Here is a 25,620-nt window from a genome sequence, read left to right on the forward strand (position 1 = left end):
AGGGCGTAAGGTTAAGCACATATAAATTGTAAGATATTACCAATATACAAACATATGTATTAGTAATCATATTATTATTATTTATTTGCTTATTACTGTGCTTAAAGTAAAATAGACGGTATAGTTCAATTGTTAGCACCCACCCAACATACAATACTCTCGTAATAATTTTTTGCAAAAACTTCGTTTGGTAACGTTTTCTGCATCAGCGTCGAAAGTCAATCGAAGGTCAATCGCAGCTACAGTGTTTTCGTACCCTTACTTAGCATTTCTGTCGCTTACAAGGTAAAAATCTGGCAGTGAATCTCAATCGCCGGTAGTTTCTTATACTGTAGTCGCACTTGTTGGTTTTTGCTGGTCAATTCAATTATTAAGCCTTTGCGCGTCCACTTTAACTTGTAATACGATGGCGGGAGAAGACGAAGAACAATTATCGTCGCTCAAACAGCAACGATCCACTATGAAACGGAATATTAGCAATATGAAGGCCAAAATAGACAAGTTAGGGGAAACAACGGACCCCACAATTTTAGAATGTCACCTTCAAATCCTTGAGTCCTATTTTAAGCAACAATGCCATATTCAGGGACAAATTGAAAAACTTAGTCCAACAGACAGTGCCAGGAGTGATATCGAGGAGAGTTATATTACCGCAAAGGCAAAGATTATGCAATTGCTAAATAGCATTCGTCGTGCCAGTGCAGCAGAAACAAGTTTTTTAAATACATCGACTACACTCAGTACATTACATCATACCCGTCTCCCTGCTCAAAAATTGCCTAAATTTGACGGCAAATATGCCGAGTATAAAAGATTTTCGCTTACGTTTTCTAACCTCGTCGACAAAGACCCTACAATTCCAACAATTGACAAATTCAATTATTTGTTGGGTTGCCTCTCAGGTCAGGCATTGTCAGTTGTGGAGCAGTTTCAAATCACTGAAGACAACTACACTAAAGCCCTAAAACGCTTGAAGGATCGTTTTGATAATAACACTTTAATCTTTCGCGACTACATTTCAACTTTGTTTAATATTTCACCCATGCAGAATGCAGATTCTAACTCGTTACGTCTCATCATTGATAAGGTTTCAGCTATACGTGCATCACTATTATCGTTGGGTTCAGAAACTGAAATTCTGAGTTCTATTCTCATTCACATCGTTCTTTCAAAAGTAGACAAGGGTTCTCAAGCATCCTATGAGGAAAAACAAGACTATGACTCGCTTCCAACTTGGGAAGCATGTTATAAAATTTTAAATAGGAGATACCAATTTTTAGAGAGTCACGCAAAACCCACTGAGTCTACTGAGCATAATCGTGACTCGAAACAAAGGTTGCATTTAAAAAAGACTTCACACACATTTGTGAATTCTCATTCAACATGTGCTTATTGTCAAACAGCAGAACACACATTGGGAAATTGTACCTCGTTTTTAGCTCTTCCTGTGTCAAGTAGATTTGAATTTGTGAAGCGTTCAGGTCTTTGCATAAATTGTTTGCGAAAAGGCCACTCTGTAGGAAAATGCCCTTCCAAATTTAAATGTCGAGTTTGTAAAGGCATGCATCATACACACTTACACATATTTTCACCGAGTTCCGATGCAAAGCCTAGCACTGCTCAGCAGTCTTCTGAGTCAAATCCACCAGTCGCTATGGTGGTACGATCACAAAAAAGAGCTATTATCCCAACTGCCATAATTCTAATGAAAGACAGTTTTGGGATTTTCCAACCCGTTCGGGCTCTGTTAGATTCTTGTTCCGAAGTAAACTTTATTACTGAAGAAACCGCTAAACGCTTGCAGCTGAAGCGACAAACATCGAATCAGGAAATCTCCGGAATCGGTGACGTTCAAACAACGTTAAAGCATGCAGTATATGCTACATTTCGCTCTCGTTTTTCAACTTTTGAACGTTCTACACAGTTTGCGGTAACTAAGAAAATAACGTCAATGCAGCCTAGCGAATATATTTTTTCAAAAAATTGGACTATTCCCGAAGGAATTAATCTTGCTGATCCATTGTTTTACAAACCTCAAAAAATCGATGTACTGATTAGCAGTGAGGTCTTCTTTGATATTTTGCGCGGAGAAAAGGTAACTCTAGGCAACGGTTTGCCTTTTTTAGTCAACACCTCTCTAGGATGGGTTGTAGGCGGACAATGTGAACAACCAATAACTCAGCCATTAACGTGCAATGTGGTGAGAGAAGTGGAATCTGTCGAGTCATTCCTGCGCAAATTCTGGGAAGTAGAAGAGATTACTTCGCTGCCACCGCAACTATCCGAAGAAGAGAAAGCATGTGAAGAACATTTTCAATCTAATATTTTTGTACACTCCGACGGCCGATTGCAAGTGCGCCTACCATTTAAGGAATCTCCAGCAGCCCTTGGAAATTCCATTGACGGTGCGCGTAAAAGATTTTTTGCACTTGAACGCCGCCTCTATCTCAATCCTAGGCTTCATCAGTCGTACTGCGAATTCATGGCAGAGTATCAAACTTTAGGTCACATGACAGCAGTTTCAGATACTCAGCTTGATAGTCTACATTACGTTATACCTCACCATTGCGTGCTACGCCCCGAAAGTACCACAACAAAGCTAAGGGTGGTATTCGACGCTTCAATGCGTACTTCGTCGAATAAAGCATTAAATGAAATTTTAATGGTTGGACCAACCATTCAGCAGGAACTGATTTTAACCTTATTAACATTTCGTCTGCATCGGTACGCACTCACAGCCGATATAGTAAAAATGTATCGACAGTTTCTTGTTGAAGAAAACGATCGAAACTTCCAACTAATCTTATGGAGAGAAACTGCAAATGCTCCCTTGCAATTATTCCAACTAAACACAGTGACCTACGGCATGTCATCTGGACCATTTTTAGCCATACGCTGTTTAGCCCACCTTGCTGAAATGTATGGGAATCGCTACCCAGTCGGAGCAAGAGTGTTGAGAGAGGATCTTTACGTTGACGACCTATTGACTGGAGCCAACAGTGTAAAGGAGTTGCTAGAGATACAAGACGAAATTACTACTTTACTGGCACATGCTGGTCTACAGCTTGCGAAATGGAATTCAAATTGCCCACAACTAATCGAAAAATCAGCAGAAGAAATTCAGATAAAAGTAAGTGATGACAATGTTACCAAAGCGTTGGATATGGTATGGAAACCTATGAGGGACGAAATCTGCTTTAGCTTTGAATCCAATGAATGCTCTATTGCAACCAAACGAACAATCTTGTCAACTGTAGCAAAAATTTACGATGTTTTGGGTTTGCTAAGTCCTATTACAATTCGTTGCAAGATTTTACTTCAGGAGCTATGGATACAACACATGGATTGGGATGAACCACTCACACAGGATCTGTACTCAATGTGGTTGCAAATAAAAAATGATTTAAATTACATAAATGGTATACGAGTTCCGCGCTATGTATTCACGTGTCTTCAGGACAGTGGTCAAATACATGGGTTCGCAGATGCCTCATCTCGCGCATATGGGTGCGCCATTTACATTCGCCAATCATTCGCCGGAACTTTTAAAACCACTCTTCTCATCGCCAAGTCAAAGGTGGCACCAATTAAGGCTATATCCATACCTCGATTGGAGTTATGTGCAGCTGCGCTCCTCAGTAGGACATGGACAAAAATAAAATGTAAGGTTTTGAAATACGTAAAAAACATTTATTTTTGGACAGATTCCAAAATCGTTTTACAGTGGTTGAAAATGCATTCTTCCACTTTGACTTGCTTTGTAGCCAATCGTATTTCTGAGTTACAAAACAATACCGCAGGAGTTGAATGGAGACATGTCCCTACAAAAGACAACCCAGCAGACATTGTTTCTCGCGGCCACAGCACAGATCACGAGCGCAGGCGAAAAATCGCATTCACATGCAACACAAGTAGTAGTACTGTGGACATTATTCAAAACATAATTGAAAACACTTCTTCGTTCTTCAAAATTTTAAGAATTCTTTCCTTTGTATATCGCACCTTCAACAAATTTCCTCCAAATCGTCATATTAACCCGAAAGCCGTGATACACATTCCAGCCACCGAATTGGATTATATCTTTTGGATAATAGTATCTGATATACAACGAATTCATTTTAGCACTGAGATAAATTGCCTTAAATCTGGCGGTATTCTCAAATCGGATCTCCAACGTCTTTCACCGTTTCTACAACCAATAAGCACAAACGGCAACGTCAGATTTATTCTAAGAGTCGGCGGACGACTGAAAAATGCTGAAGTTCCTTATGATTGTAAGCATCCCGCACTTTTACCCAAATCACATAGATTTACTCATCTTTATATTGAATATTTGCACGGTAGCAATCTTTATGCCGGACCGAAAGTATTGCTTTCGTTACTGCGTCAACGAATTTGGATCGTGAATGGACGCGAAATCGTTCGCAAGGTTGTGCGCAAGTGTACGCACTGCTTTCATTACAAGCCCAAGGTTATCGGTCAAATAATGGGTGACCTTCCTGCAGATCGTGTTAAGGCTCAACGACCATTTTTTGTATCAGGAGTGGATTTTTGCGGCCCATTTCTCACATCTTATCGCTTACGAGGCAAGCCACCCTACAAAACTTACGCTGCCATATTTGTGTGTTTTTCATCGAAAGCTGTTCACATCGAATTGGTTTCAGATTTGTCAACCAATTCCTTTTTGCTTTGTCTTAAGCGCTTCATTGGTCGACGCGGCATCCCTTCACGTTTGTTTTGTGACAATGCAACTAATTTCGTTGGCGCTAGCTCGCGACTTAAGGAGTTTACTGAAAAATAATTAAATGACACGGCGTTGAACGAAGTGATCAGCTACAGTAACGAAATTGGGATTGACTTTCGATTCATACCCCCACGGGCACCCCACTTTGGAGGACTTTGGGAAGCCGCTGTGAAGTCAGCTAAAACATTGTTGCTTAAGAATTTCGTTCAAGCTAATCTTACGTACGAAGAACTTCAAACTCGTTTCATCGAAATCGAAGCTGTGCTGAATTCTCGCCCTCTTACTCCGGTCTCAAATGATCCAAACGATACTGAGGCAATTACGCCTGCTCATTTCCTGATTGGAACGTCACTGAAGGCCTTGCCTGATATGCAGTTCGATGTTGATAAAAATATTTCATACTTAACATATTTTCAACGAATTACTTATATAAAAAATCAATTTTGGAAGCAGTGGACCCGTGATTATTTGTATACACTACAACAAAAAGGGAAATGGACCAAAGCTGAGCCAAATATAAAGATCGGGCAATTGGTGCTCGTGCAGGAAGATAACCTTCCCTCACAGCAATGGCTATTAGCTCGAGTTATCAGCGTAATTCCAGGGAAAGAGGCAAGGTGCGGGTAGCTGACCTACGCACGACTAAAGGTACAATTCGACGCGCTATCCATCGACTAGCCCCACTATCGGAAACCGAAGACGTTTGAAAGGGAGCCCTTTCAACGGAGGGAGTATGTTGGGCGTGGTACATTAAGCGAAATCATGTATTTAATACTAATGGTCAATAATTGTAACCACAATCTTACTTTTGCATACTAGTTATACCTAAGTACACATCATACTTTGCATACTGGTTATACCTATGTACACATCATATTTTTGCATCCTAACTATACCTATGTACATTTACCTTTTCATACATCTCAAGTAAGAGAGTACAATTTTCATACAGTTAGAGAGCAATCTAGCAGTATCATGTCATGAAATGTTAAATTGTAAGAATCATAGTTGTACTTGAACAAGCAAATAAAGAAGTCACAAAATTTAATTATCGTCGTTTTTACTTCTGCTTGCTTCACTCGCGTCAAATATATACATTCTACCACAATATTCTTTATTTTAAGTCGAAAAGTATATCATATGCTGCGGAAGAGCTCTTGGTATATTTGATGCAGCCATCCAGAAATTGCGCAAGGATGGGTTAACTAGATTTTGGCATATGACGAAAGACGAATGCAACTCGACTTAGCCGACAGAAAATTGCTCTGCTGAATCGAAGCAGGCAACCCCAGCGGGTTTGTCTTATCCCGCCGTCTTATTCTTCTTATGCTCCTCTATTGATGTTGCTGTGGTACCAATTCATTACTCATTTCAGTGAATACCATATGAAATGCAGTACTGTGCATTGTTTATATTTCATTTCTTAATTTCAAAAAATCAAAAACAAATTCACCACAATAATTAAACTTTTCAATTTTTTAAACAAAATAAGAAACGCGCAACGAAATTTCAATTGACAAAACAGCTGACTTCAAAAATGCGAAATTCCTATTCTCCAATTATTGTTCTCCCTAGGAGAAAATTTATGGAGGAGTTTTTCCGCGGAAATAAAATAATTCGCGAGAACAAAATTCCGAGGGACTATTTAGAATTGTGCTGTATGTAAAAAATTGTCGAGACGTTAAGCGTTAGGAGGATTAAATATATTTTTCAATATGTCGTATCTCATCACACCTATATATAATTTTTATCTGTTTCTTAAAAACGCCGAAAAAACTTCCAAATATGCATTGGGTTATCATTACGGCATAGCAATCATCTAGGTTCGCAGCAAAAGTGTTTCGCTAATCTATCCAAATACATTGCTGCCATAGTTATCTACAAACGTATGCACCAACAAACCTTATGCAGGAAAGCTGGGACGTCAGGTTAGATGGATGTTGTAAGGAAAATATTGTGGAGTATCGGCTGGTTGGGGCAATGTGGGACTACATACAAGTACGTACATCTCCATAGCTGCAACGAATTGGAGATATAGAGACCGCGCAGCAATGTGGAAAATGTAAATGAGTGGCGAAAACACGAAATGAGACGAACACAAAACAGAAATGCAGTAATTGTAATTGAGAAAAAACGAATTGATTTAGAAAGCAAAAGAGAGAAAGAGCGTAAAGAGTATAAGTAAAAAATAAATAGGCAATGAAAAAACCATGGAATAAACAGATGCAGGTATAATGGGATACGTATATAAATGTATGTATATATGTTAAATTGTACATATGTTCGTATGAAGTGAAGAGCGGAGATTACTTGTCAGCCAAGGCACGTTCGTACGTCTGTCTACTTACGTTTGAGTGCGAGTGTGTGAATATCAAGGGCGTCTTATGCATGAGGAGCTGAGTTGGGATCCAATAAACGAACACGTTTTAAACATTTTCAATATTGTTGGGCAAGATGTGGACTCTCAATTAAAGCCTTATTAGTTAACAGAAGCCATAAAGAAGTGGTCGTTTATCCAACTCTTATACATTAAACAAAATCGATTCCAGAACAAAAATTTTGCAGAAGATTGCACTAACTGACACTGACAATAATTTTCCCCATCAACTGCTACTTAGACAGAAATGAAAATGTTCACGCCCGCACGTCGCTGCGCCATATACTGCTACTCAGAAAAAAACACTTAATCTTACCTAATATGAGAAAAACATTTTCCAAACAAATTTTCTGTAAATAGAGGGAAATTTCAAATAAATGTGTAATTCTTAATAAAGATTATTCCGATAAGCAAAGAAAGAAATACTTTTAAATTTTAGGAAAATCAATAGTCCATATTTAGGGTGGGATTTCAATGTTGAAGTATCATATATCATTTTTCTTATTTCAATAGCGAATTTCCCTATATTTAGTACAGCCCAACTCGAAGCTAATTGTACAGCTGTTACGAGATCTTTTGTTATGTGATCTGTGATTGTGATTAGAAGTAAACGTGATATCGAATTGCGATTTAGACCGTTTTGCTCGTATATAACTTTACAGTTACGGTCACGGACGAAAATAGCTGCGACTGAAAATGCACAGTTACAAATCAAAATTATTCCTCAGAATCCACATGATCTACTACCCGTACTGATTTACTTCAAAAATATATACGAGCTTTGAGAAAATGCATATATCTGCGAACAATGTAGACGAATGCCCACAATTCCCAATAATAGTTAGGGTTCCCAGACGAAAATGCATCGACCTTGCAGCTGCTCTTCGGAAGGCTGCTCAACACAAATTGGTAGAGGATCTCGGTTTAAATCTTCTAGCCAAGTATTTATTTTTTTTTCAGACAAAAAGTTCACCGCATGGCAGCGCCCATAAAAGGACGCCTCTGTTGGTTATGCGTGTTTTGTGTGTATAGATTTATTTAGGTAACTAACAACCGGACGGTTTCTTGCAGCTGATTGCTGCAACAACACGACTAACGAATAGAAGTGCATAAGGAAACCAATTAAAACAAAAGGCAATGCAATAAGTAAACTCACTTTTTTGGTTTGTAGGTATCTACGTAAATGAACTTTATTGCAACATAGGCAAATATTGCTGTTGCCAACTGCTTGCAACAACATTTTTGCAAACAGAGCATAGTCAAAGCACAAATTGACGTTTTGAGATTAGAGAAATGCTGGAAATAAAAACAGAAAGTACCAGCATAAGAGAGCAAGCAAAAGTACTGGGCGGTGGGAGTGAGCATAAAATAAATAAACTGGTGGTGTGCAAACGTAGCCACTTACCAATAACAATGTGCAACAGTCGAACCGGTTGACAACAAAATGTTGCAATAAAAACAATTCGTTACAGCTGAGCGAAATAGCAAGACGATTTGAAATACAACAAAAAAATTAAATACACAAAATTGTTGAGAGCGCAGAAGATATCAATAGCTGCCTGGGCAAATTTTGTTCCTAAATTTTCTGTCGGTCATATTTCTTAATCTCGCTGCTGTATTTTCGTTATTTATTTGCCTTTTTGGAAAATTTGCAGAAGACTTGGATGCTCATCATATTGAGAAGAAAACACCTAGATACCCAAAATAAATAAAACCTTTCTTAAAGAAATTTTCGTAAAATTGAAGAAAATTTCAATTTAACGTATAATTTTTACATACAACTTTTCATAAATTTGAGGGAAGTTTTTTCATAAACTTTTTTTTTAATAAAAGTTAATAGCCTTGAATATTGTAAATTGTTAGATTTGTTGAGCTAAAAGGCTTCAATGAAGAATAAAACTTATTTTTTGTTTATATTCATTTATAATTTATTTGGCCGATATTTCGACTTCAATCTGAAGTCATCATCAGGGACATATGGTCGATCAGTCGATCGTACATATCCATATGTCCCTGATGATGACTTCAGATTAAAGTCGAAATATCGACCAAATAAATTATAAATGAATATAAACAAAAAATAAGTTTTATTCTTCATTGAAGCCTTTTAGCTCAACAAATCTAACAATAAACTTTTTTTTAATATTTCCACAATATTAACAAGCGCGAGTAAGCTCAGTCTATAAGAGCACTCGACCGTAAAATTTTTGAAGTTTTTATATAAAATTTTTCTTTTAATCAAGGAAAAATTGTTACATACATAGATAACTGCTGAGGATTGCACTGCGACCATTGGTTTATTGTGCCTTCATCCTCCTCACATCACCTCACACAAGCTGACATCCCTGTTGATTTTTTTTCTAAGCTCTAAAGTATGTATGTGGGATTGCTCCGGCCATGGCGAGCACATAAACTTATCGTTACAACTTGAGAGGGCTTCCCAATCTAAGAGACGTATTGTTGAACGAACCTATGATGGTAAGGTCAACTGTTGAGGGCTTTTGGGCTGATATCGTGGTTTATTACCTTTTATATTACCTTAACGACAAAGGAGATGCGACTTATTGGTCTGAAGAACTTTGCTTGTGACTCAACTTCCTCTGGCCTCCGAAAAAAAACTGTTGGCTAAGTGCTTGTCGGTTCTCTCACTGGACGAACAGGGCTGCCGATGCTTGCTGGGATGCATCGAGTAAGTGCGCTTTCAGAAGGTCTCTGCGCTCTTCCTCTATACTATTGTATGCACCGTCTGGAAGCTTAAGTGCTAGATTTACCTCTATTTGTGCTTTGGCCAGTACTTTATGACGCCTTGCCACCGCAGGTGCGCTGGAATTTCCCTACAGAAATTCCAACATTGTTTCAGTTGTCTTGTCTTATTTCTTTATTGTTCTCTGTTAGCTTTTGTGTATATTCGTCACAGTTTCCTGCTGTCCTCGCTTTATTACAAAGTTTACGGATTTCGTCCTCAGCAGCGTTTGTTCGTGCGACCATCTATCAAATCAGCACAAGCAAGTAAAAGTTGAAATCCTTTCTGGGCAACAACGCAATGAGTTTATAAATTTTTAGTGAATAATTTCTGTCTATTCAAAACCGTGCAAAATGTAAACAAACAAATAATTGTAACGTTAATGCGCCCCTCGTGTGGGCAATGAACCCAGAAATCTCATTTGCTATATAAAAGAAAAATTTGCATCAAAACAAATAAACTATGAAAGAATCGCGACACGTTTTCACATCGCAAATTATTCTAAATACTTTGTTGGATTTTTTTTTTCACTTTTACGATTTACACGAGCCGAACGAATTAAGTGCAACATTTCTGTGAAAACCCTAGATGAAATTTAAAAACAAATTCTTTTTAGTTGCACGTTATTGATGAATGTATGTGTAATTGTAATACATACTGATTTTGCGCTCGTGGCTCGCACATTTGATTGCTACAATTTAAATTAATAGGTACTTTGTTTTCAAATTTAAAATTTAGCAGGCTCAACGTCCGCTTGAAGCTGCAATGTCGGTCAATGTACGGAAACAGTGACAACTCATGCACGTCGTCAAGCAAACATCTACGCCAGTGGTGCATATCGCTGCCAGAGCTTCGAATACTAACGCAGCTTTTTTTTACTAGTATGTGTTATATGGAGAATTTTTGAGCATAAATGTTTACTACTTGAAGCGAAAGCTTAAACTGATTGACTGCTTGCTTAGTAGGCTCATCACATTCGATTCTTGGAGCAGCATCTTGCGCTTACCATGAGTAGATTGCATGTATATGTTTGACCTATAACTGAATCTCTGTGGCAGTTCTCACAAGACATAAAGGTGAACGCCGAATAGCTTTCCGAAGCTCTTAAGTGCACCACTGAGCTACACATAAGTGTGTATGTATGTACTAATGTATATGTGACTAAGTGGTATTGCATATGGGTCGTTCGTTGTAAAAGGGGATATGATTGACATGTTGCACATTAATGGTTTTCCTTTTTGACTACAAAATTATTTTTTCAAGTACAAACAATGGTGAGTTTAGGGTTAAACCGTAAAACAACAAACTTTATTATATATTTGAAGTGAACAAATGCATTTCGGGAAGACCTGCCGTCCATCATCAGCGACGCGCTACTATATACTATTATATTTTTTTTTTCCAACTTTTTGATGTTTAAACATGTTTTACTCGCAGTGGGACATGATGCAATAAAAGATGAAGCCAGTAGTGCTCTAAAAATAATTTTACGACCCTCATAAACTGGCCGGGAAATTTAAGGTCGTACGGATCTTATTCACGATTATAGAGGAATTCAGAACGAAATTTCTTAATTGTAAATGGCATGCTATATGGAGTAATTATTTTAATATATAAAAAACACGTGTCACAACATTTTTGGGTGCGATGGACTCCTAAACTACTGAACCGATTTTGAATTTGTTTTGCACCCCGTGTGTAGTTTCATCTAACTTGAGAGATAGGATAGGTTATATCTCAGTTTATAGTCGTAATATTATTTTGTTGCAAATTACTTTATTTGTTTATACCTAATAATAAAATGTTACGTATACGCAGTGGAATTCATATTTTTGCGGATATACTTCAGTGTAGTTGCTTGGTGTTTAATTAAACAACCTGCTTATCAATGAAAAATATTATAGCGAATGATACCAAGTATAGCACATCACCAGGCCCGCCGAGAGGGTGGGGCGGGTTTCTGAGGGGGCCCGCGATTTAGAGGTACTATGACATTTTTTTTAATTGAGGAGAGTTTTTAGTTGTGTAGAGGTAATTTTCATACCCCTGGGTGACCAGGGTTTCGAGATATAGGACAAAACGTGGGCCAGTGAATGCCTAGACAATGTTTATATAATATGTATATCAAATGAAAGCTGCTGATGAGTGCTTTAGTACAGAGTAATATATTACCTAGATACGGACTGGGACTAGGATTAGGACTAGGACTGGGACTGAGACTCGGTGGGACTGGGACTGAGATCGGAGAGGGACTGGGACTGCGACTGTAATAAAATACATACCACCCTCTGGGACAGGCAATAAGGGATGCAGAAGAATGGGAAGAAATTGAGAGACGAGAAAAGAGATAAGGGGAAGGAGATTGAGAAAGAGATAGAATGAGACGAAGATGGAGATAGATGAAGCGAAAAAGACGGAGGGAGGAGTGAATAAAAGGATTAGGAATAAGTGAAGAGGGGGGAGGGCAGAGTTAGACGGAAAAAGCTTATTAAAATGAATGCAGATAGGCCAAATTTAGGGCAGGACAACGTCTGCCGGCTCTTTTAGTTACATAATATAAGTGTAAATATAGTTACTATACGAAATCAGATACCAAATTGAGGCAAAAAAAAGGAAAGGAAACCAAAGGAGGGGAAACTAAAAAAAGGGAGAAGGAAAGAAAAAGTAAAGAAAATTGTTTATCGAAACGTTGTAGATTTTTTTTAAGCTATCAATATGTAATCAAAAATTTATTGAGCTGTTATCGATTTGATATATAGAAAATTGATCGATTTTCAAACTATGAATTATAGATTTCTTATCAAAATATTGTCTATTTTTTATTAAAACGCTACCGATATATTATCAAAAATGTATGGATAGGTTATGGAAAAATAGGCGGTTTGCTACCGAAAAGTTATCGATTTGCTATAAAAGAATTATTGATTTAACGATTTCTTATCGAGAATTTATAGACTTTCTATCGAAAATGTATCAGTACGCTATCGAAAATGCATCGATTTGCTATAGAACTGTAGATTTGCTATTGAAGGGCTATTTCATAGAAAAGTCGTTTTCATATCGAGAAGTTATCGCTTTATTATCGGACTTATATCAAAATGTTATCAACGTATTATCGATTTTTTATCGACTACTCTTCTGTGTGCAATCAAACAGATACCGTTAAACTTGAATATATATATTCGATGACTTATCTGTAACCTGTCGATTGCAAGCCGATAAGAAACCAATAACAAGCTATCAATACTGCTTGGTAGCGTGAGAGAGGCCTTTCTGAGCAATTCCCGTTCCAACGATAGTGCTTTTTCTGTACTAGCAAAACGCTCTTTCACCAACCTCACTGTCTGTTTCCGCTGTCCACGTTCGAATAATCGGAAATTGAAATTTTATTCTTCTCTGATGTGCGTTGCTATTCACTCTTCCTCCTTATTTATAACTTCCAAGGTGGGCTCAGCGGCTTACCTTTTAATGTATCAGTATCGGAAAGCTTTCGTTGAGTTAAAGCTGAATATACCAACTAACTAAGAATCATCCAACAGACACAGTACGCCTAGCAGCATGACTCAAGGAGTTTACAGTTTTCGAATCACCCCGTCTATGAATTGGAACGGCGTAGATGCAGGCCTTTAAACCTCTCAGCCAAATAGTCGAGCGCTCAGTAGTTTGGCTAATTCCACACACAATGGAGTTTATTCAGAACTTCATCAATTTTGAATTTCCAAGTAATTTCAGATAAAAAAATATAAATTTGGAATTCAAGACTAGTTTATTATTGAATGGAAAATGAAAGTGCCGTGCGTTTTGGCATGAAATGCCCCATACATAGAAAAAAAGAAAATGTATACGAGAAACGTCATGATGCGGCTGTTGACCGGAAAATGTAAATGAAATGTTGATGAACTGCAGTATAATTTGTTCTAGGTGAAAATTCGTGAAATATCAACAATAACAATGACTACACTATACTTGAGTATATATGGGGTATTCCATCCCATTTCGAGCAATTTTAAACCCGACCCCTTTAAAATTGGCTGAAAGTTTTTCTTTTTTTTCTAGCTTACCAAAGACGTTTTTCAGAATTTTTTCAAATTTTTTCATCCAACTCAAAAAAAGTTATGAACTAAAAAAAAAAAAACGGTGTTTTTTTCAAAATGCTATAACTTTTTCAAAAATTTACCGTTTGGGATCTTTTTTTTTAATTTGTTTTTAAATGTACTTTTCGGAAAAAATATAAAAAAATGTTTAAAGTTTTTTTTTTGTAATTTTTCAGTTTTTCGAATTTCGCCATTTTTTTTCTCATAAAAAACTACAATCAATTGTGCAATCATCCCCACTAATCCCGGAGTGGGCCGATTATTTTTTTTTTTTATTTAATTGAAAACAAAAACTAAACATTTTTCTGTATTTTTTCCGAAAAGTACATTTAAAAACAAATTAAAAAAAAAAAAGATCCCAAACGGTCAATTTTTGAAAAAGTTATAGCATTTTGAAAACGGTGTCCAACTCAAAATAAGCAATGAATTTAAAAAAAAACGGTGATTTTTCAAAATGCTATAACTTTTTCAAAAATTGACCGTTTGTAATCTTTTTTTTTTTAAATTTGTTTTTAAATGTACTTTTCGGAAAAAATACAAAAAAAATTTTAAAGTTTTTTTTTTTCAATTAAATAAAAAAAAAAAAATAATCGGCCCACTCCGGGATTAGGGGGGATGATTGCAGAATTGATTGAAGTTTTTTATGAGAAAAAAAAATGGCGAAATTCGAAAAATCTCGAAAAACTGAAAAATTGCAAAAAAAAACTTTAAAAATTTTTTTTGTATTTTTTCCGAAAAGTACATTTAAAAACAAATTTAAAAAAAAAAGATCCCAAACGGTCAATTTTTGAAAAAGTTATAGCATTTTGAAAAAATACCGTTTTTTTTTTAAATTCATAACTTTTTTTGAGTTGGATGAAAAAATTTGAAAAAATTCTGAAAAACGTCTTTCGTAAGCTAGAAAAAGAAGATAAACTTTCAGCCAATTCTAAAGGGGTCGGGTGCAAAATTGGTCGAAATGGGATGGAATACCCCATATGTATGTGCATACACTACCTAAGAATTCTACACCTACGCAGTCCTAAGCTATTTGTTCTCTCGACCGCAGTGTCGCTACTCGGGAAGTGTATTGCCCAATAGCGCCACCACACAATTTCAATCACGTGATAGTTTTTAATTAGTCATTAGATGTTTGCTAATGCAAAACCAATTAATTGAATAATTTATGTAGAAATGCGTTTGTTATTGATGCCAATCGATTTATGTAAGTGCGACGGAAAAGTGATCGGGAAGATATGCTGACTACTGCGGCAATAATAAACAAGTAAGGAAGGCTAAGTGCGGGTGTAACCGAACATTATATACTCAGCTGAGAGCTTTTGAGACAAAATAAGGGAATATCACCACGTAGGAAAATGAACCTAGGGTAACCCTGGAATGTGTTTTTAGTATATGGGTATCAAATGGAAGGTATTAAGGAGTATTTTAAAACGGAGTGGGCCTTAGTTCTATAGGTGGACGCCTTTTCGAGATATCACCATAAAGGTGGACCAGGGGTGACACTAGAATTTGTTTGTACGATATGGGAATCAAATGAAAGGTGCTAATGAGTATTTTAAAAGGTAGTGGGGCTTAGTTGTATATATGAGGGCGTTTTCGAGATATCGACAAGGACATTATCTGTAAGGTACCGCTAATTTATTTATATATGTAATGCCACGAACATTATTCCTGCCAAGATTCCAAGAGCTTTTGATTTCGCCCTGCAGAACTTTTTCATTTTATCCTACTTAATATGGAACGTGTCACACCGATTTTACAAAGTTTTTTCTAAAGTTATATTTTGCGTCAATAAACCAATCCAATTACAATGTTTCATCCCTTTTTTCATAGTTGTAATGAATTATGGCATTTTCTTTCATTTTTCGTAATTTTCGATATCGAAAAAGTGAGCGTGGTCATAGTCGGATTTCGGCCATTTTTTATACCAAGATAGAGTGAGTTCAGATAAGTACGTGAACTAAGTTTAGTAAAGATATATCGGTTTTTGCTCAAGTTATCGTGTTAAGGGCCGAGCGGAAGGACAGTCGGTCGACTGTGTATAAAAACCGGGCGTGGCTTCAACCGATTTCGCCCATTTTCACAGAAAATAGCCATCGTTATAGAATCTATGCCCCTACCAGATTTCACAAGGATTGGTTCATTTTTGTTCGACTTATGGCATTAAAAGTATTCTAGACAAATTAAATGAAAAAGGGCGGAGCCACGCCTATTTTTTACATTTTCTTTTATTTTTGTATTTTCTTGCACCATATTATTACTGGAGTTGAATGTTGACATAATTTACTTATATACTGTAAAGATATTAAATTTTTTGTTAAATTTTGACTTAAAAAATTTTTTTTTTTAAAGTGGGCGTGGTCGTTCTCCGATTTTGCTAATTTTTATTACGCATACATATAATAATAGGAGTAACGTTCCTGCCAAATTTCATAATGATATCTGCAACGACTGTCAAATTACAGGTTGCCAAACTTTTAAATTACCTTCTTTTAAAAGTAGGCGGTGCCACGCCCATTGTCCAAAATTTTGCTAATTTTCTATTATACGTCATAAGGTCAGCGCACCTACCAAGTTTCATCGCTTTATCCGTCTTTGGTAATGAATTATCGCACTTTTTCGGTTTTTCGAAATGTTCGATATCGAAAAAGTGGGCGTGGTTATAGTCAGATTTCGTTCATTTTAAATAGCGATCTGGGATGAGTGCCCAGGAACCTACATACCAAATTTCAGCAAAATTTACTCAAGTTATCGTGTTTACGGACGGACGGACATGGCTAAATAAATTTCTTTTTTCGCTCAGATCATCTTGATATTTAGAAGTCTATATCTATCTCGATTAGGTTATGCCGTTACGTATTCCCGTTATGCGAACAAAGTTAACATACTCTCTGAGCTCTGCAAAAGCTTATGATGTAGCACTACACTTGGTAAAAAGACCCATTAGGAACGTTAGTTTGGTGGCCGGCGCTGAACAAACAATACAATATCAAGAAACTAAACAAGATGTAGTGGGAATGATGCGCGGGGAAATAGAAGCATTTAGATCTAGTTCAACATAGGACCTAAATTTTGTTTTGAATCAGCTACCATTAGCCCTCCATATACACCTCACAGCTACTAGCTCAGTATCAGGGTGTATAGGAGATGGAACAAAAAACTGTATGAGTACCCAGTACTGAAGCAGTCATGGCAGGTGCACGTTCAACAATAAAGAGTGACATTCTAATCAATCTCCAGAAATTCGCAATTGGTATTTTTCGGAAACCTGCAAAATCAACAAGCACACATGGCCTGGCTACAACCAGATTGCCCCGCCCTGGCAAACATGGGGTTCCCAACTCTGTGCAGTTTTGTGCTGGCCGATCTAGAGGACATAAAAAGCTTTATACATCTGACCAAATGGTTTGAGTAAATACACAGGGTATATTATGCGATTGGGATCAGGAGAATGTGCGTCAAAATGGTACTTAGAGCGCTACTTGGGTCCAGTCGCTTCGGCGGGGCAGCACAGCAACCAACCATCAATATTAACAACCATTTTTTAAGAAATTATTCGAAAATTTGAAAAAATTTACGAAAATTTCTAACATCATATTTATGTATATAAGAAAGAAGCCTCTCAAAATTTGCATTGATTTCTTAAAATTTTTTTCTCAGAAATGCTTTATATATCCTTGCATATAAAAATTAAGAATGAAAGAATATGTCCATGAGGACCTCACATAGACTGAATAACACCGTAGTGTTACCAAAAGTTTGTTTTAACGACCAAACTGAAAAACCATATCAAAAACCAGGACCAATGTTATAAAATAACTCCGTCCTCTTGGCAAATACCAGAAGCTTCCTAGGATTTAAGCCAATTGCTGCTTCTAGAGCTGACAGCTGTATCACTCCTAATAGCTGGAGTCTTAGCCTGGCAAGGGCAGGAGCTACAAGAGCTATCACTGACCAAGCCTAATTTAAATGCATGTGACGCCAGAAGGCAGTGTCCAGTCAGAATACCCGTCATGAGTCTACAGTCCTCTCTTTTTAATGATAGAAGCAACTTTGTTAGTCTAAGGTTGTAAGACCTGTACATAATCTTCGACACTTTACAGCCCTGCGCTTGAACCCGCGCCTTTCCTGCTTGGTCGATCATGCCTTCGCTTAATTTCGCGCAGTCTAATTGGGGCGTCTACGGAGCAAGCTTCAAGGGATGCGCCCTTTTTAGCTAATTCATCCGCTTTTTCACTCCCACCTATTCCCATATGCCCTGGGGCCCAATATAGATGTATGCTTCTCTCTGTTTCGATTCTCTCCAGAGACTGCTTACACTCTAACACGCATTTAGATGCTATTTTATGCGAGACTATTGCCTAAATTGCTGCTTGACTGTCAATATAAAAGTTCTTATTTAAGTTCGAGAAAATTGCTTGGGATAGAAACTAAATACTCGAAAAAAATTTAGAAAACTCTAAATAAAAGTTTGAAATTTTCTAGAACTTCAGAATTTTTCGGAATTTGTATATAATTTTTAAAAAGGGAGCCGTGGCACCACATTCTAGAAATTCGCTTACAACTCCGGAATTATACGCAGTAGGAGGCCAAACGGCGGGCGCCGTGGTGTGACGGTAGCGTGCACCGCCTACCACACCGAAGATCCTGGGTTCACGCCCCGGGAAAAGCAACATCAAAAACTTTAGAATCATGTTTTTTAAATTAGAAAAACATTTTTCTAAGCAGGATCGCCCCTCGGCAGTGTTTGGCAAGCACTCCGAGTATATTTCTGCAATGAAAAGCTCTCAGTGAAAACTCATCTGCCTTGCAGATGCCGTTCGAAGTCGGCATAAAACAAGTAGGTCTGATCCCGCCAATTTGTAGGATAAAATAAGAGCACGATACAAATTGGAAGAGAAGCTCGGCCTTAGATCTCTTCGGAGGTTATCGCGCCTTAGATTTTTTTTTATTTAGGAGCCCAATATTTCTACCGAGATTTTATAAACATATGATGTCTGATGAAGTTGGTGTGGGAGAAGTAGATCGAGTGGATATGAGTGAGATACTGGGAGTCGAAGTGAGAGGGAGTGAGTGGGAGCTCGCATATTATTAGAATTCATCGTGAAACTGGGGGAGGAGAGAGAAGCAACCAGTTTTCAAATAAACGAAAGCCTTTTATACGAGCATGGCAGCATGTGACGGGTTTCTGATACGTTTGTACGTAATGCACATGCAAATAAAAATTGTGCTACGCAATGCCTGAAAAGTTGGCAAAGGTTTTCAACGACATCTACTATTTGTTTGCAATTTTAAATTCCTTTTTTTAAGTGCTTAATTTTTTTTGTATGCACATTTGCAAACCAAGAATTTATTTTTGTAACAAGGCATGCGTCTGGTGAGTGGGCGTACGCTGTGCTAAATTACATACACATTTGCATACATTGGTCTCTACAAATGTGCATGTATAATTGGCAAATTTCTAGCAAAAAAAAGTGAAAAAAAACACTTACATACACGACTTGAGTTGAGTACTTGTTGTTGGCTATAAAAGTTTTTCGCAAGTAGTAAGAATTTACAATTAAACCGTCATTCATCCGTCTCTCTCCATTGCGCAGCAACCAACCACACATACACATTGATACCCAGCAAATATGCGGAGTCAAAAAAGTGTTATAAAAGACACTTAAATCAGAGCTCATTATGAGCTCAATTAGTAGGGTGAAAGGGGTGCATTTCTCATCTTATAATGGTGGTCAAATATAAGCCTTATTTCATACATTAAGTGAGCCTGAATAGAGGTCTGTTAATACTGCTATTACACTCATCTCCAGCTCATAATTTACTTGTTTTATGCCTCATTTTCAAGTCATTCATGTGCATTACATAAGTCACTAGGATTGGCCCGATCAGAGCGCATTTTTGGACGCCAGGCATTAAAAATAGGGTAACATATCCGGAAAACTTGTTGCAAAGCAAGATAATTTTGAGGGAGCCCTTAAAGGTGAAGTTAACCGACGTTAGCGAAACTAAAGCTATACTTAAACTGTACACACCAACCAGAGCTTACCGCGGAGGCAGTTTTGTGGTTGCAATCAATAGAGTACAAAATACTTACATACATTGGTAATATGCGGATAATTAAAGATTTGATTACCGGAAGCGTCCTAAATACTTACAAAAACAACAGCAAGAAAAGTTTTGATTATTTTAAAACTAATTTTGAATAAAATTTTTTGCAAACTAATATATGAAAATCACTTGCAAAATTGTTTGGTGTGCTGAACACTCTTGGAATAAGGCTCATATTTTCCATCATATGAGAGACATAAAAGACTCCTAAATGAGTAAAGTTTATAGGCTCAAACTTCTCACGTATTTCAGACTCATTTCGGACTCATACGTTAGGAGCGCTCCAAAAATGTGTGAGGGTTAAATATTCATAAACACCCACTCAAGCATTTGGGTGCACGCCTGCTTAAGTGCTGCTATCAATTGTATGTGTAAGTATGCGTGCTTGTTTCAGTATACATATGTGTGTGTTTTTGCTGCAGTCGAAGTTGCAGCTTGATGGCTTTTTGTACGTGCTTGAATTGATTTTGTAGTTTTTAAGGTAACTACTTGCCAGTTTAGTTACCTATGGTTACATCCTTTACTTATAGAGCTGTGTGCATGCGTGCATATGTATTTACATATGTATATATAAATGCCTTGATGTGCACATAAATTTCATATATTGCTCGTTTGTAACTGCCACCGCCAGCACACTTTTGAACTTGAGTGCAAAATAATAAAGTTTTTCGGTCGATTTAAGCAGGCAATTAGCTTTCCAAACGACAGCAATGGTGATTACAGTAACAACAAAAAGAATAAGCCACAAACACAACAACATTGATGTACGCATACAATAAATATGAAAAATGTGCCATACAGTTACAGTACTTGGCTGGACTTCATATATAAACATAAATAGTTGAAAAAAAAAAATATATATACATATAGGTATTAAAACATTTGGGTAGTCCAAGTTATGGTCGATTTCGAATCTGTTAATTTCACATTAAGGGTAATATTATGACGCCGTAATACTTTGCATTACAGGCACTCACGTTCCCATTCACCACAATATAGCGAATACCCAAAATTTCACAAAGGCACTCATGTTTACTGTCACCCAATGAAGTGAACGAATGCCTTTATATCATACGAACGTCACACGATGAAATGTTCTGATTAAGACGAGTTACACATAATTTGTGCTTATGTTTTTGTTAAAGAGCTGTAGGTGTGAGCCAACATCTCATGCCCAATGTTGGGCGCCATTATTCTAATAACCCTTTTTATCAAGCAGCAATAAAGGCAAGCTTAACGAACGAATTGGGACCGCTATGGTTGACGGAGGTAGGATCACACTCTATAAGTCTCCTATCATAGATACCTATTCTGGCAAAGATTTATGTTCGTTCTGATGATGCTTACTATGGGTTTCGAAGTAGAATGCAGCACTACTAAAACTTTATTTATTTATGTATACATAATTATGTATGAATTTGCTCTTTTACAAAAATTAATGAATAGAGCTAACTAATAGGCCAAAAATCTGCCAAATTGGCACTAAAAACCAAATAATTCAACGATTAACATACATAATGCAAATTATTTGGGTACTTAATGGCGGTAGAGATTTTGCGATTATGGGGTACCATAAGTTTCACTGTCTTAAGGTAAATTGACCACTTCAAATGGCCATATGATTAATTTATTTATTTTATAACTTTTAAAAGTTTTAATTTATCGCTAACATAGGAACTGGCGGCCACCGTGGTGTGATGGTAGCGTGCTCCGCCTATCACACCGTATGCCCTGGGTTCAACTCCCGGGCAAAGCAACATCAAAATTTTAGAAATAAGATTTTTCAATTAGAAGAAAATTTTTCTAAGCGGGGTCGCCCCTCGGTAGTGTCTGGCAACCGCTCCGATTGTATTTCTGCCATGAAAAGCTCTCAGTGAAAACTCATCTGCCTTGCAGATGCGTTCGGAGTCGGCATAAAACATGTAGGTCCCGTCCGCCCAATTTGTAGGGAAAAATCAAGAGGAGCACGACGCAAATTGGAAGAGAAGCTCGGCCTTAGATCTCTTCGGAGGTTATCGCGCCTTACATTTATTTTTTTTATAGGAACTAGAAGTTCCCAGAAAGGCTTAGATCTGATATGTTCAACGCCAGCAGAGCTTTCAATAGAAACGCAACATTCTCGGTTACGCTCAGAATAAGGACGTTTAAAGTAAAAAAAATCTCTGTTATTTTCAAAACGAACTGAATCATTTGTGAAGATAAAAGTGCAAAGCACTTATGCGCCAGCGAGTACTCACCGCTGGAATATCAAGCCTGAAGTTGGCTCAATCAACAGAAATGCCAATCAGTTGCATTGCCTATAGACGTTATCACGTTTTATCGCCTACTTCTGCATCAACGTATGGGTATATGTACATATGTGTATGCTACATTAAGTTGAATTCATTGATTGCGTAACACAACTTGTGTTTATTTTGATTGTTTTAGTAGTTCATTGTTAAAAAGTTGCAAGCGTTTAACGAAACACGAAACACAAACAATGGCTTACAACAAAAAGCAGCAGACGCCAACCATTCTTGGACAAGACAACAGTTGTCATGCTTTCTGTTGGTTAGCGGATCAGAGAGCAAGGTAGTGTCTGTACAGTTGGCCTGTAAAGAACAAAAGTTGTTGTATTACATTGCAATATCTACCTATCATTTGCCAACCCACTGTCTCGGAATATCACTCAGTGCATACACTTTAGGTTTTGTTTTATGTAGTCGCAGTGTTGTTGTAGGAATTTTTTTTGTTTTAATTGTTGTTCTAGTCGTCATCATCGTCATAGTCGCTGTAGTACTTAGTTTGTTGCACTGTCAACAGTTTATCGCGCTTTGTTATCTGTGGCGGAAAAACAAGATGGACAACGTTGAACGGGAAATAATTGAAGAAAGTTTACGAAAACATTGTGGTTGGTGGTGCAGTTAAACCAGCCGAAGGTTTGCAGGCGAAGAATAACGCAAACCAGTTACATATGTAGTTGTATCAATACCAACCACAACAATTAAAAGTGATTCTTCGTGAAATAAATTTTGAAGATAGGGCCCAAGGCGAATATATACAAAGCAAGGCAAATCTATACAAGGTGATGACATCTTGTTGTGTCAAGGCGTTGCTTGTAAATAAAGATGAATACAGTACAAACCGGTGTTATCCCATCAGCTGATTGCTTCTTCTTGGCCATTTTCTTTTTAACGTCTTGGTACAAAAATATGTCAATTAATGGAAATACCTACTAATTTTCTTTAGATTTGATATTCTTCTGCACGGCGAATTGGGGTGAACTCGCATTGTCATCACATTGCATAAATTCACCTCGATTGAAAATGATCAAAACGCAATCCGCACCACTTGGTACTGAATTCCAGTGCGATCAACAACAGCAACTGGCGTAGAGACCGCTTTGTATAAAACTCAAGTTCGTTGCTCTCATTCAAGGCGAATTCAGTACCAGGTGTTGTTATCCCAACAGCTGATTGCTTCTTCTTGATTATATTCCATACACCGCCTTCTACTACATGTCAGTTAAACGGAATCAATTACAATTTTCTTTTAACTTGACATTTTTCAGCACGGCGGATTTACTTTGCCACCGCCTGGTATGGATTCGCCTTGCTCTCTTTGCTGCTTTTATAAAACGAAAGTTTGAGTTCTGAACTTATTGCATTTCTATCGTCCGTTACATAGAAACTTTATTTGAATAGGAACAAACGTTTAACACATACATAAATACATTGCGAATTGATTAAAATAAAATGAGTTTATTTTTCCATTGCAGAAATATTCAGAAATTGTCCAAAAATTTGAAATCTGTTCCCACATATTCCTCATCTGTGTAAAGACTTATTTCCCTGCGTCGGCTTTCTACAACGGGCGATGTAAGCAATCCAGCTTGAAATAGGACAAAAAGAGCCATTACCAAACAGTAGATACCGAAAATACTACAACAGCAACAAATGCAGGTACGTGAGGTGTGCGAAAATAGCGGATTATTTTGCGCATGTTCTGATCTTTCGATGGTATTCATGATGATGAACGTGGATACAATAAACGGCGATGATCCTTTATATAGCTTTTAGATCTAACAAATAGTTTTCCGTTTTATCTTTTTTGAAATTTTAGTTTATAAAAATCTTTATTTGATTATTTTGTTTGTTTTCGACTTTTTTTTGACATTTTTTATTCTTCGAAAATAGCAAGGCGAATTCAGTATATTAAAATATATAGATATCATGAAACTCTTAATACGCATACAAGATACATATCAGGAGGGCTGTCAAAAGATACGTTTTGGATCTCGAGTCCAAAATCAGAAGCTGAAAGTTTTGGTGCTGTAAAAAATATTCCCAATAAACCAAAATATCACCCTGGATTACTCCGAACCTGGGGGTGGGATCCATAGTATTTTTGTGCAGAACACCTTTCTGTGTGGAATCAAAATAAATCCATGCAAAATCCATTTCTGCACAATTTTTCGCCTGTGTACATTTAAATTACAACAAACACATGAAAAGTTTTAATTTCTTTTGCAAATATTCTTTCACAGAAGCTAAATTTTTAACATCCGATTTCGCTTTCAGATCCAGGTTTCAAAATGCGTCCTTTGTCGCCCTCTTCCTATATCTTTGAAGGCAAATCCATATATGGTGATGGCAAATCCAATTGAGCCGTGCAGAAGAATGTCAAGTCAAAAGAAAATTTTCGTTGATTTCGATTAACTGACATATGAAAGTACAAGTCGCTGTATGGAAAATTTCAAGAAGAAGCAAACAGCTGATGGGATAACCACACCTGGTACTGAATTCGCCTTGAGCTGCTGATCATGTATATCGTGCCATCATGTTTTATGGGTTCGCTTGAAAATTTCTAGCCAACGCCTTTTTCAGCAATATGTCTGTCAATGGAAATCTAAGGTGAATTCAGTACCAGGTGTTGTTATCCAAACAGCTGATTTCTTTGTCGTGATTATTTACCAAACAAGGTCTTGGTACAACAATATGCTAGCTAATCGAAATCTTTCGACTTGAGTTTTCCTTTACGATCACCTTGTATAGTTTCGCTCTGGTTTAGCAATATGTCTGTTAATTGAAATCAATTTGATTTTTTTTTTTGTTGACATTCTTCTGCACGGTTGAATTCGCTTTGGCCACCACCTGGTATAAATTCGCTTTGCCTTGAAGGAAATGAATGCTAAATTTCTTTTGACTTGACCGTCATACGTCATTTTGTATGGATTCACCCTCTTTAAACGTTAGTAGTTCTAGGAGCAAAACTTGCCGTGTTTAAGCATGGTATCACTTATATGTATTTAAACAGAAAACTCTACCAAAAAGCATAAACTGAAACTTTATTTCTTTTGCATATTACATTGGTTCCAAATATAGAAAATTCATTTCACGGGATACATTCCACTGTTCTCTATGTGGATGGGATTCCATATTCTTATCATAATTATGAACTGCCCATTGTAAAATGCATACAACACCATAAATAAATAATATCAAACAAATAATATATAAAATAATTATACAGCAACAGCAACAACCACAAGCAAAAGTAAGACTTGCCATCA

This window comes from Eurosta solidaginis, chromosome 5, assembly GCF_040869045.1.
Source record: "Eurosta solidaginis isolate ZX-2024a chromosome 5, ASM4086904v1, whole genome shotgun sequence".
Taxonomy (NCBI): Eukaryota; Metazoa; Arthropoda; class Insecta; order Diptera; family Tephritidae; genus Eurosta; species Eurosta solidaginis.